A 12,964-nucleotide genomic window follows, 5' to 3' on the forward strand; every position below is an offset into this window, starting at 1 on the left:
CAAGAAAGAAAGGGACAAACACTGGGATCTCTTAGGGAAAGGAGATAGTTGTTGCTGTGAATGGGCAGACTAGATGGGCCATTTGGCTCTTATCTGCCGTCATGTTTCTACCTTTCTCTTTGATCTTTTCTAATGCATGGAATACATTTTACCTGGAACTCCAAGATAGTTATTTTAAAACTAAACTCCAATCCCAGCACCTTTTAGCTTTTTTTTTTTTTTTGGTCTAACCAATTTTCGCACGTTGTCCTATTTTTTCCCTTTAAAGTTAAATGTTACTGCTGCAGCTACCTGCAACAAAATGAATCCCTAGTAATCACAATATAATATTTCCCAGAAGGGAACAACGTAAGAATACCCATACTGGGTCAGACCAATGATCCATCTCTAGACCAATATCCTGTTTCCTACAGTGGCCAATCTAGGTCACAAGCGTCTGGCAGAAACCAAATTAGTACCTTTCACCGTACTAAGTGTATTTTGGGGCATTAAACCTAGAGCCCCCATATTAACATAAGTACAAAACAACAATAAGAACGCCACACTACAAGGTTGGGAATAATCTGCTTCCCTCGAGTCATTCCCATGACGGAACAGCTCAGTCCTCCTTATCTCCTGCCTAGAGTTTTTCTGTGTCCAAGTGGCGTGGCAAAGCAGTTAAGCGTGCTGGGTCAATCACTGAGAGAAAAGAATTTAAAAGGAACTCAATCTGTGATGTATTGTTAGTGAATATTTTTTTTCTTGTATTACAAATCTATCAAACCCTATCCAGAGAAATCTGACCACACAATTCAGCGCCTGTTACAGTGTGTATAATATAACCTGCCCGCTCGCTGCGCTGAACAGGGGAAATGGGGGTGCAGGAGGCAGGGGCACGTGCAGCGGCGTGCTGTCGTCATTGCTCTGCGCGGCCCGAACAGGAACGGAAACGTCATCGCCCCGCGCGGGCCGAAGGGGGAAAGAGGTGGCGTCATCGGCCCGCGCGGATGAAGTGTCTTCTGGCTGGAGACAGGGTAAGAGACTGCTGGGGATAGGGGCGGGGAGTAGAGCGAGGCTGTTGGGGATGGGAGGAGGGGGTAGTAGATTGAGGGAATCTGCTGGGGATGAAGGGGTGGTGGTGGTTGAGAAAGAGTGACTGCTGGGGATGAGGGAGGAGGGATTCAAAGAGGGGAGAGAGTGGGACTTATGGGGAAGGGGGGAGGGGTTTGAGAGAGTGGAGTGAGTGGCGGCTGCTTGTTGTTGCGGGGGTGACGGGATATTCAGAGCGAGAGTGATGGTTCTGGAAATGACACATATAGTTCACCTTATGCAGAGACTTGTTTGTGCAAGGCTCTAGTACTTTACAGTAGATGAAAAGAAGAAACAGGAATGAGCAAATATAAATGAGTGTGAAATCCTACTTTCCGAAGGATAGTTGAGTGAACAAGATTCTTCAGAAGTGTATGAGAATACTGATGAGTAAATTAAAGTCCATTAAAGGGTGTGCTTAATTATGTTACATTGAATAAAAAACAACAGATAAGTTTTGAAAAAAGATTTTGGTGATTATGAGGATTATGATGAGTGAGTGTACTTAAACAGGTTCAACAGATGTTGGTTTGCGCTTCCTTCATATTTTTAAGTGAATTGAACTGTAATATATTCCTGCAAAATACTGCAGCTTTTGGAGCTCACAATTGAATTGTTATGATTTGCGCATTCTACTTAGAAACTGAGGTGGGCCTTTTCCCTGGTGTAATTCAGGCTAGAAAGTCCTTCTCATCCTCTCAGCCACCCCATTTCCTGTTTTTGTTGCATGGACTCTTTGGTACTCATGCCCTGCTACTTAATAGAAAGCATTGCTTTAGGAAAATAAAGTGTTGAAAAGCATTAGATTCACCTTTAACATACATTTTAAAAAAAAGTAAACATGAGAGTAATAACTATGAGGAACTTTCTTTAGAGAGAGCTGGAGGCTTCAGTTTTCTACTATCTGTATTTAGCTCTCTGCTGCACAACTTCTTCATAATTCTGGCAAGATACGAGTCTGTTAAAGGCGTCAGATATGGAGGCACTGTAAGGAAGCCTATCATAAGGGGGAATGCAAGTGTTATGTTGGAGAATGCTAAAAGAGTAGGAAACTCTCAAATAGATTTTAGAAGACAAAATTAAATGCCTTTCAGAATCTTTGGTTAGCTATTATTAAGATTAAAAAATGATGATACATCTTTAGAAAGTAAATAAGGGGAGGCAAGACAGCAGTGCTGATGATAAACAGCATTTGTTGCTGGAGTTCATGTAGTTAAACTTCTCCTGAGCCTGCTTTCTCTTCTGTTCCATTGATGTGATTTGCAACTTTATGGTTTTCTTTTCTGTTGGCTGGTCAGCTGGGAGCTTCCTTCTTCCTTTTGGTTGGACTGTTGATTTTGTTCTTCTGTTACCAGATTCTTTGATGCTGGATCATTGTATTTATTGCAGACTATTTCCATTCTTTGAAGGCAAGAATACAAATACAAGTTGATCTTGTTATGAGAAAGGGAATACTGTTTCAATATTAAATTCTGACCCAATGAACTACTATTGGAGCAGATGTCCAAGTCAAGTTTCTAGTATTTTAGAACAGGATCTGTTATGTTATCAAGGATTTTTCTCTCGCCAATTCTCACATGTTGATTCAAGGCGAGTTACATGCATGGTTATGTTATGTTATCAAGGATTTCTCTCATTTTGATTCAAGTTGAGTTACAAGCATTACAAACTAATATCAGAACAATCAGGAAAATTACAAAAAAAACCCCAAGAAAACATATTAGAAATTATATTTAACATTTAACATCGAAACCCACCCACTCTAGTTTACAGGGGCGTAGCCAGACAGCAGATTTTAGGTGGGCCTAGACAAGAAGTGGGTGGGCACAAGTGTTCTCCCTCCCTCCCCCACCAACTTAAAAAAATATCTCAGCTGGCAGGAAAACACTGCTCTCTACCTTGGCAGCCTGCTGCAGGCATGCGCTGAAAACTGAGCATGCGCAGTTGCCAGTATCACTTAACCCTCCATTGCCCCAGGTACAAATAAGTACCTGTGTACAATATGTAAGCCGCATTGAGCCTGCCACGAGTGGGAAAGCGCGGGGTACAAATGTAACAAAAAAAAAGATAAACGTTTAAGCTTCAATTTATGCAAGTATTAAATGTGAATGTCATTTTTAAAGTAAGCATCATAGCAATGTAGTAAATAACAGCCATTATGGCCCATCCAGTCTGCCCACAAAGGTTGTTGGCATAGTGCCTGCCATGCGGTGCAGGTTACTTTCTCCGAGTACAACTAAAAAGAGAATGTACACATGTATGTTCCCTTCTAAAATTGCTCTTTATATGTGCATCAGGCAGAAGCAAGCACATTTGTATTGTACTAAGTGTACATATAAATCCCACACGCCACCAGACTTCCCCCATGAATGCCTGTTGTATACATATTTAGAGGTAGATATGGGATTGTACGTAATGGACATTACTCAACTCTTCCGTTGTACAGCGCCCTAATATGACAGTGCTACATGAAGTCTATCCTATCACAACATTACCTTGTATTTGTTCACCGGAGACATCAAAGCCTCTCCGGTACTATGTAAGCCACATTGAGCCTGCAAATAGGTAGGAAAATGTGGAATACAAATGTAACAAATAAATAAATAAATTGCTCCATATGTATACTTTTAATATGTGTATATGACAGCAAAGGTTGAAACTGCATTATTTATTAGTAATTATTTACCATTATGTACTGTATGTAAAACGAGGTTTTATATGTAGATAATTTCTAAAATTATTCTCTTAACCTTCACCTTTTTTTTCTTGATGATTTTGTAGACGTGAGCTGAGAGTAGACCTTTTGTTATTTTTTTCCTTTTGTTGAATTGGACACATTCTGTAATATATTTGCCATTGCTGTTTGAATGGTATTGACAAATTGTATCAAGTTATGATACAAAAAAAAGAGCATGTAATACAAAGAAAGTTTTAAAAAAACACATTCTGGTATAGAAAGAAGGAAATTGATGCCAAACTTAACTTGGGTCACAGTGACCTGGTAAAGCACCAGTTAGTGTAGTATAAGAGTTGCCTCAAGACATTATGAGAGAGTCTTAAGCAGCTGTCTAGGGCAGTGATATTGTCAGAGGTGTTATCTATGTTTGGGATGGGGCAAGACAGACTAAAGCAAAGCTCTCAAGCTGCAAGCCAGTCTGATAATCAGGATAACCCTAATGAATATTCATGAGATGCATGTGTGCACTTCTTCTATTATATGTAAATATATCTCATGAATATTTATTAATCACGAATTACCTCAGGATCACCGTCTGCTGACAATGATATACTTATGTACTGTGCTACTAACAATCATTGTACAATTATAATATTGTACAATTACATTATTACATTTATTACATTAAACTGAGCTTTCGGTGGTGAGCTTCCACTTCAGGGCGGCCCCACTGGTCGAACTGCCTAATGAAGATAGTAGTGAAAGCAGTTTCTAACAGTGATGGTTTAGTCTCCAGATGATGCATATTGCGAAACACAAAAGACTAAAGTAGTCAACTTTGGAACATGAAAAACGCTGATTGGTTTCTGGTTGTGAGGACTTCTCACCTGCAGTGATGGCATTGTGAACTTAATGGTATTGCGATTTCAACATTTTTTAGAAGTGGAACCAGTTCTTATAGCAAGTCCAGGCCTGAGAATGACTATGACAACTTTAAGATTTTTTTGGGCATTATCAGGAATTTTGAACTATTCTGTAGTGGACTTTTGTAGGCATTGCGATATACAGGGAATAGTACCTTAACCGCGACTCCAGTTAGGTTTTTTTTTATTTTAAATGTATTTGTCAAATGTGTTTTTCTAGTAAAGTTAGTAAAACATAATGTAGTATTAGTATTATAATTGTACAACGACTGTTAGTAGCATGAATATTTATTATGGATGTCCTGACAACCTGACTGGATTGCGGCCCTCCAGGATTGGACTAAAGAGGAAGGTCTTGGACTTCATGGGCAGACTGCAGTTCCATCTTTGGATGGAGGGAATAATCTATTTTGTCAATATAGGATTTTGGTTTTTGATTTATGCCTGGAAGAGTCACCCTGCCAGGCTTAGTTTTCATCATTGATTTGGAGGACAGTTTTCAGAAGCCATTTAAGGGGTAGTTCCGTAAGGTGGCACCTTGTTTAGGCACAGACAATGCATGTAAATACATTTTTATAAAATATAGACGTAAGAGTATTCATGTTCGCATGGTGCGTTCTTTCACTGTGAACGTGGAGGACAGAGCGAGTAAGTACATGTGCAGGTTATAGAAAACTATGATTATATGTAGCCGTAATTGTCTACATCTGCTTTAGGGCTGATGTAAGTGATTGGACCTTAGATGAAAATGTGTTTTTGGCCAATTGTTACTACTATTTTATAAAGAAAAGTAGCGCCTAAATTTCTTTATGCGATAGGCTTGAAATAAGTATGTGTTTGCCACCTTAAACTAGGTACCTGGTCATAACATTACTCTCCACTTGGTTTACCCAGGTTGAAGGGCTTTCTGAAAATTGACAAGCATCAACTATGTAAAAATACATTGCAGGGTTGTGCAATGCTCATGCCTTTAGCTAATTTCGGAGGCAGCATTTCCAGGTTTCCATTTACAACACAGGAGGAAATACCACCCAGATTGTTTGCACACTGATTTGAAAAGACAGTGACTGGAGAAAAAGTGGAACACTTCAAAGTGAAAGTGTGCATTAGGAAAGTGCATTCATTAGTGCAAATTCAGCTACTTAGTACTTTAAAAATTTAGGGGGTCTTTTTACTAAGCCACGGTAGAAATCAGCTTGCGGGTAAACGCCAAGACATCCATAGGAATATAATGGGCATCTCAACGTTTACCACCAGCTGATTTCTCCCACGAGCTACAAATGCTACCGCAGCTTAGTAAAGACCCCCTTAGTGAACATGAGATCAATTTAATGCATGTTAACTTACAAAACACACCGGAAGTCAATGCAAAAAATTTTAATTAAAATGAATGAGAATAAAATAAGGAGAAAAAAATCCAAAGGAAGCGAAAGGGTTTTGACCTGTGAGCATTCCTGCTAGGCACATATTTTTTTCATTTTGAAAACTGCAGGTAAAAAGCTTCTGCAAACTTTGCAGCAGTGTAGACTCTTGTGCTTCTGCTGGCCTGGCTTATTGTTGATTGCTGGGGTGGATTTCATTACCCGTGTCTTAGGAGTTTCTTCTGATACAAGGAAGGAAGGAACAGAATGAAATGTGCAATGAGTATTCACATGTTAACAGCTTAAACTTTATACTGTATCAAGCAGCAAAGCTTTGGACGGACTGTGCAGTTTTCCAGTGCTCAGGAATTAGGTTGTAGATTACCAGTATTGAACCATTTCTGTCTTACTGCTGTTGCTTCCTTAATAGAAAGTTATTCCAGAGAAAGCAATACATCTAGAGATAACTAGAATAAAGCAGTTTTCATCCTAAATTTCATGCATTTGTTTTCAGCAGAAGGATATATGACTGGAAGAACTTAGGTGTTTGTCATGAGAAAAGATAGCATAAATAGCTCCCTCAGGGATAGTATAATGTGTTTAATAACACTTGGGAAATTAAACAACTGTTCCTAGAGCCCTGGGCTTTCTTGAGAAACACTGTACCTAGAAAGTAGCTGTGTGACTCACCTGAGGTTACACCTACGAACAGGATTCCTGCTCTTTAATCAGGCTACACATCTCCACTGCTGGAGATTCCATTGAAGTTCCCAGTGCCTTACGCTAGATAGGTCGTCCCAGTTCCTACTCCCACGCACATCATGCTATAGATCCAGAGATTATTTATTTAGATTTTGCTCTCGCCTTTTTCAGTAGTAGCTCAAGGTGAGTTACATTCAGGTACTCTGGATATTTCTCTGTGCCAGGAGGGCTCACAATCTAAGTTTGTACCTGAGGCAATGGAGGGTTAAGTGACTTGCCCAAGATCACAAAGAGCAGCAGCGGGATTTGAACCAGCCACCTCTGGATTACAAGACCAGTGCTCTAACCACTAGGCCACTCCTCCAATCAGTTAATTTTAATGGTTTCCTGCAGCCATGGCAAAGCCTTAAGGGGGAGATTCTGTATTTGACACCTAAAAAATTGTCACGGAAATCAGAGCTGACTAAGCGTATTGTATAAGCAGCACCTAGATTTAGGCAGGGTATATAGAATATACTTAGTTGATATCTCGGTGCTTAAAACTATGTGCATCCATTTATACCAATGAAAACATGACATAAATCCAAGCACGTAGATTTATGCGCACTGGACCATATTCTATAACTACGTGCATAGATTTCGGAACGCCCATTTCCACGCCTATAACCACACCCCTTTTTTGCATGCATTAGAAGTTTGGCACACTTCGTTACAGAATACACTTAGCAAGTTTTGATTCTAATTAGTGCTGATTACTGCTTGTTAAATGCAGTTATCAGCGCTCATAAGCTTGTTAAGTTATACGTGTTGTTATAGAATCCACCTGGATTTTAGGCATGCTGTATAGAATCGGGGGAAAAATGTCTCAAGTAATTGTCGAGGTAAATCAAGAAATGTATTGACAAACCAGCACATTCTTCCAAAAATGCTCTTGCCCTCGGCATTATATTTTTGTGCAGAATTACCAGGTACACAAACAAAACAGTAGTTGATGTAGTTATCCCAGAGAGCTTTATTGCTATAATAAAGCCCTGCTGAGACTTCCAGAATGCCTTATTTTGGTAGTAAAAGTGTGCTGTGAGTGCCTTATTGCAGAACAGATCTTTGTATTGCTGTGTCTTCCTGCTTTAATAAAGCCTTGCCATCTAGGGTCCTGTTACTTTCACAAATAGGCCCTGGAAATGCCTTTCCATTGTCGGATATGCTAAAAATGGCAGACAATTATTGACTGTACAAAAAGAAAATATAAAATGTGTTTACTCAACTTTGAAAACATTTTGCTTTTAACTTCAGCACGCACAAATAAGGACTGAATTTGTTACCATCTGCCCAATATCTATGCACAGTTTTCTGTTCGCATTGAACTTTGTTCCTTTAGACCAGGAGTGTCCAACCTCGGTCCTCAAGACCCAGAATCTAGTCAGGTTTGTAGGATTTCCCCAATGAATATGCATGAGATCTGTTTTCATACACTGCCTCCATTGTATGCAAATAGATCTCATGCATATTCATAGTAGAAATCTTGAAAACTTGACATGGAGAGGGCCGAGGTTGGACATCCCTGCTTTAGAATGATTAGTTTTCAGTTGTATTTGTGTCTGGTCTTGGAACAGCTCTGAGCACCCCCTCCCCCCAGCCAAGCCTTCATTGCACCTTTCACTTTCCTGCAACAGATTTCTCCCCAGAGTCTTCTGATGTCATCGTTCAGGTTTCTGGGACTCCTTTACTTCTGTTTCATGTGCAGACAGAGGAGCCAGCTGCGTGGGTGATGAGCACCCCCAGTATTGAGCAAGGTCCTTCATTGTGTCCAGAGAGGGGTAATTTGTGTTGTGTTTGGCACACCCAGTCATTCTGAAATATTAGCGCCTATGCATGCATATGTAGTGAACCCACAGCACCACATTCAGTAGCATAGAAAGTACAAAGGATGGAGGGAGATGAGGTCATGTATCTGCTTTCCAAGCAGCATGCTTTTTGTAAAGAAAGCTTCCCCTGACTCTTGTCATTCCTGTCTTATCCAGAGTCATGCACACATTCACAGGCAGCTCTGAGTCTTTCGCTTTATTGTGGCTCTTGATCCTACCTGGTTTTCATTCTCTTTATTTTACTGATCCCATCTTTGTCCGGCTTCTGGATTACCTTCTGAGCTCTTGTCTATAGAGCTTCTCCTTGCTACGCAGTCTTCTGAATCCATTTGCAGCCTTTGGCACAGTGGAGCATTCTGCTTGTCTTAGACACTGTTCGATCTTGAGATTTCTGGTCTGGTTTTGGATTGTTCTTCCCCCTCCCCCCACTCAAATTGGTTTTTCAGAGTTTGATTAATAAATCCTTCCTGTTTCCTCGCTTTTACTGGTTGTGCCCCAAGGTTCTGTCCTGGGTCTCTTGCTCTTTTTTTGTTTTGCCTCCTGGCCTTTACCCTCTCTTTTCTTTCTAGGAAACTTTGCTACCTCCTCTTCCATTTGTTTTATTTGTTTAGTTGGGCTTAGCTTACACCTTTTCATTGGTATCTCAAGAGGAATTTACTCCTGGGGGAATTCTGCACAAAACAATTGAAAATTCTGCACACTTGATTTGTAATTTGTTATTATAAGGGCTGGGATCTCCCTCCAAGCATGAAATAGCCCTCCTCCACCAACACCACAGCAGTTACCCATGCACTTTCCTGCAGACCTCCACCCTGTTCCCACCTTTTTCCAGCCCCCCCCCCCCCCCCACATACCTAGGGTTGCCAACTTTTTGACAAAGAAAAACTCAACATCTACCCTGTCTCATGCCCCTCCCCTAGTCCCTTGCTACACCCACTGTTGTACCATTTGCTACTCCACTGTACAACTAACTGTACACACTAGGGTTGCCATCTCAGAAGAAAAAACTGCCACGTGTACGTACATTGTATGGTTATTTTGCAAACTTGACATAGGAGAAACAGAGCTCCAGTAACCAAACCCTGCAAAAACAAACACATTTCACACATATATAGAAAACCTGGCATAATAAAGCAGCACTAATGTCCAGGACTCAAATAGCAACAACCCTACCTATGAAAAGACAGCACCCTAGAAGACCAATATAGTCCATACTGGAAATTCAGACTGTTACAGCTTCCTACCTACAAACTAAACATAGCAGAATAACTCACTGAAAATTCATACTAACAGAATGCTGCACCTTGGTCATATGCACAAAACACGACAGACCCTCAACAAACCTAAAACAAGGGACCACACATTAGTAATAGAGATGTGAAAGCAAAAAAATGAACTGGAATCCTCATGAAGTCAGACTCTACAGAGAAGAACATTTGCCAAGGCTGACACATTCCAATTATTAAATTCAGAATAAATATATATATAACCTTTGTTGTCTGAGCATTTTCTTTCTCCATTTGTTTTAGTCCTAGTGTCTCTTTTCTGTTTTTCTCTATTTTGTCCCTAATTCTCTTGCAGGGTCTCCTGTCCATTTGGCGTGTCTTCTCACTCTGTGTTCACCTCCCATCTTCCCTCTGTGTCCCTTATCTGTCATATCCTCTATTATCCTCTGTCTATCCTACTCACATGTTCCTCATCTGCCTTCACGGTGTCCCTATCACTCCCTCCATGCCTAGCATCTTTTCTCTGTATCCCTGTCCCTTCCCCTCCTAAGGCACCCCCACCCTCAGGCCAGCATCTCTCCCTCTCCCCTGCCCACACTTGCAGTCCAGGATCTTTCTGTCTCTCTCCCTTCTCCTGTTGGTCCAGTATCTCTCCCCCCCCCCCCCCCCCCCCGTACAGTCCCCCTCTCTTTTCCCTCCAGTCTTCACTTCCCCCGCTGCGGGTTCAGCTTCTCTCCCCCTCTACAGTCTGGTCTCTCACTCTCTTTTCTTCACTCCCGATCCCCCAAGGTTTCAGGAGGTTTATCTTATTATTGAAATCCTGGTTAAAGGCTGTATAGCGAGAGTACAAAATAAGAGAAGCGTATGGTTAGCTAGTAATTTGCAAAATACTCCTGTACCTGGCCTGTTCAGTCTTTCATGTTCCATCTCTTTGGTTCTTACTACTACTACTAATAATAATCATTTCTGTAGCACTACCAGATGTGCACATTGGGCTAGATTCTACATAGGGTGCCTAAAAAATCGACACAGAAAAAAACCCTATGCTTAGCGCTGTTCTATAATCCTCGTATAATGTTAGGCGCAGTTTATAGAATATGTGTAGTGGCCGTTCCACGACTAACATTTAGCCACAGGCATTTACGCCAACTAAAACCTGGTATAAATGCATACTGTAAGGTCTCCACCATCGGGAGACTCTTGGAAAAGTCTCCTGCACCGGGAGACTCTTGAGTCCCTCGGCCCTTTAGCTGAGCTGTGTGCTGTAATCCACTGCTAAAGAGCACACGGCAATCCACAAGGTCAGATCATTAGACTTTATTGTAATCCCTTTGTGTCAAGTGCTCCTCCAAAGGTATTTCCCACCACAGCATTTCTCAAGAAGCATAGCAGTTCAACAGCATAGTATTCAAAACAAAACAAAAAAACCCCACAAAAGGTTCCAAAATCTCAGCAGTTCATGTAAAGCAGTTATGCAAAGCAATTCTTCAAACAAAGTAGCTCAAAAAGGGCTCAAACTCCCAGCAGTTCATGTATAGCAGGTATGCAAAGTAATTCTCCAAACACGGTAGCGCCAGAAAGGGTTCAGACCCTCCCCAGCAGTTCATGTCAGTAGTTAGGCAAAACAATTCCCCAAACGCAGCAGTTCAGAAAGGGTTCAGACTCCTAGCAGTTCATGTATAGCAGTTATTCAAAGTAATTCTCCAAACACGGTAGATCAAAAAGGGTTCAAACTCCCCAGCAGTTCATGTAAGCAGTTATGCAAAACAATTCCCCAAACACAGCAGTTCAGAAAGGGTTCAAACTCCCAGCAGTTCATGTATAGCAATTATGCCCAAAACCACCACTCCTCCTCTCTCCCTTTCAAAAGAAATCAACCTAGGGAGAGTGGCAAGTGTCCACCCCAACCAGACCAGCATTATACCCAGACCACCACCCGCATGGCCCTTCCGTGGTAAACCTGTTCTCTCAGCTCCTCTCGTGGGATAGCCACCTTTTCCTTTCTTCTACCAGGCTCTCCCGAGCAGCTCTCTCTTGTTTCACCTCCTTTCATTCCAGTTTAGTCAGAGTAGCAATCTCCATCGGCTCCTCTTCCTCTAGTTCCTCCCCATACCCATTGCTCAGCTGCTCTCCATTTGCTTGATTGGGCTGGTTCAGAACTCCTTCCCTCATCCTGGCTCACTGGGACAGGTTTTTCCAATTCCCTTCTCTTGCCCTTCTCCTGACCTCCTCTGGGGGCTGTTGGGGATTGAAGTTTCTGTTTCTAACATGGGACCTACTCAGGGGCTGCTGGGAATTGTAGTCTTATCCTTTTCTCCAATCCCCCAGGGGAAAAGACTCCTTTCTTCCTTTCTCTACCCAGTCTCCCTCCCTCTAGAGCCTCCTCGTTCCTCCATGTGCCTTCATTCTCCCTCTCACCCTCATATTCCTCACAATATTCTTATTTATTTTTTATTTTATTTTTGTTACATTTGTACCCCGCGCTTTCCCACTCATGGCAGGTGCAATGCGGCGGGCAATGGAGGGTTAAATGACTTGCCCAGAGTCACAAGGAGCTGCCTGTGCCGGGAATCAAACTCAGTTCCTCAGTTCCCCAGGACCAAAGTCCACCACCCTAACCACTAGGCCACTCCTCCACTGCCACAGGCACAGATTGGGTATATTCTGTAACAGTGCATGTAAATTTTGAGAACACCCACAACCTGCCCATCCCCCTCCCATGGCCACATCCCCTTTTGAGATCCGTGCAGTCCAATTTACACGTATCATTTTATAGAATATGCTTAGTGAGCTATGCACGTAAATCCTAATTAGCACCGATAATTGCTTAACATCTAATTATTGGCACTGATTGGCTTGTTAAAACCAATTAAGTTCCTCAGTCCACACGCTGATCAGCTATGCGTGCTGATTTGCATGTGGAACTTTAGTCGCCATTTATAGAATCCGGGGATATATACAGGTACTGTGTCCCTAGTGGGCTCATAATCTAGGTTTTGTACCTGGGGCAATAGAGGGTTTAGTGAATTGTCCAAGGTCACAAGGAGCTGCAGTGGGAATCAAACCCAGTTTGCCAGGATCAAAGCCCGCTGCACTAACTATTAAGCTGTTCCTGCACTCTGGCTCATAATTCATTCTCTGA

General features: G+C 41.7%; 1 protein-coding gene across 2 annotated transcripts in view; it reads left to right on the forward strand.

The window, feature by feature from the left end:
• The first annotated feature begins 949 nt into the window (after positions 1-949).
• The window catches only part of PRDM11 (PR/SET domain 11), a 136,109-nt gene continuing 124,094 nt past the window's right edge, over positions 950-12,964 (forward strand). For both annotated transcript variants that reach the window (XM_030200823.1, XM_030200824.1), the window contains exon 1: positions 950-1,013. The gene's annotated coding sequence lies outside the window, so the exon portion shown is untranslated. The remainder of the gene's footprint in view (positions 1,014-12,964) is intronic.

Source organism: Microcaecilia unicolor, chromosome 4 (genome assembly GCF_901765095.1).
Source record: "Microcaecilia unicolor chromosome 4, aMicUni1.1, whole genome shotgun sequence".
NCBI lineage: Eukaryota > Metazoa > Chordata > Amphibia > Gymnophiona > Siphonopidae > Microcaecilia > Microcaecilia unicolor.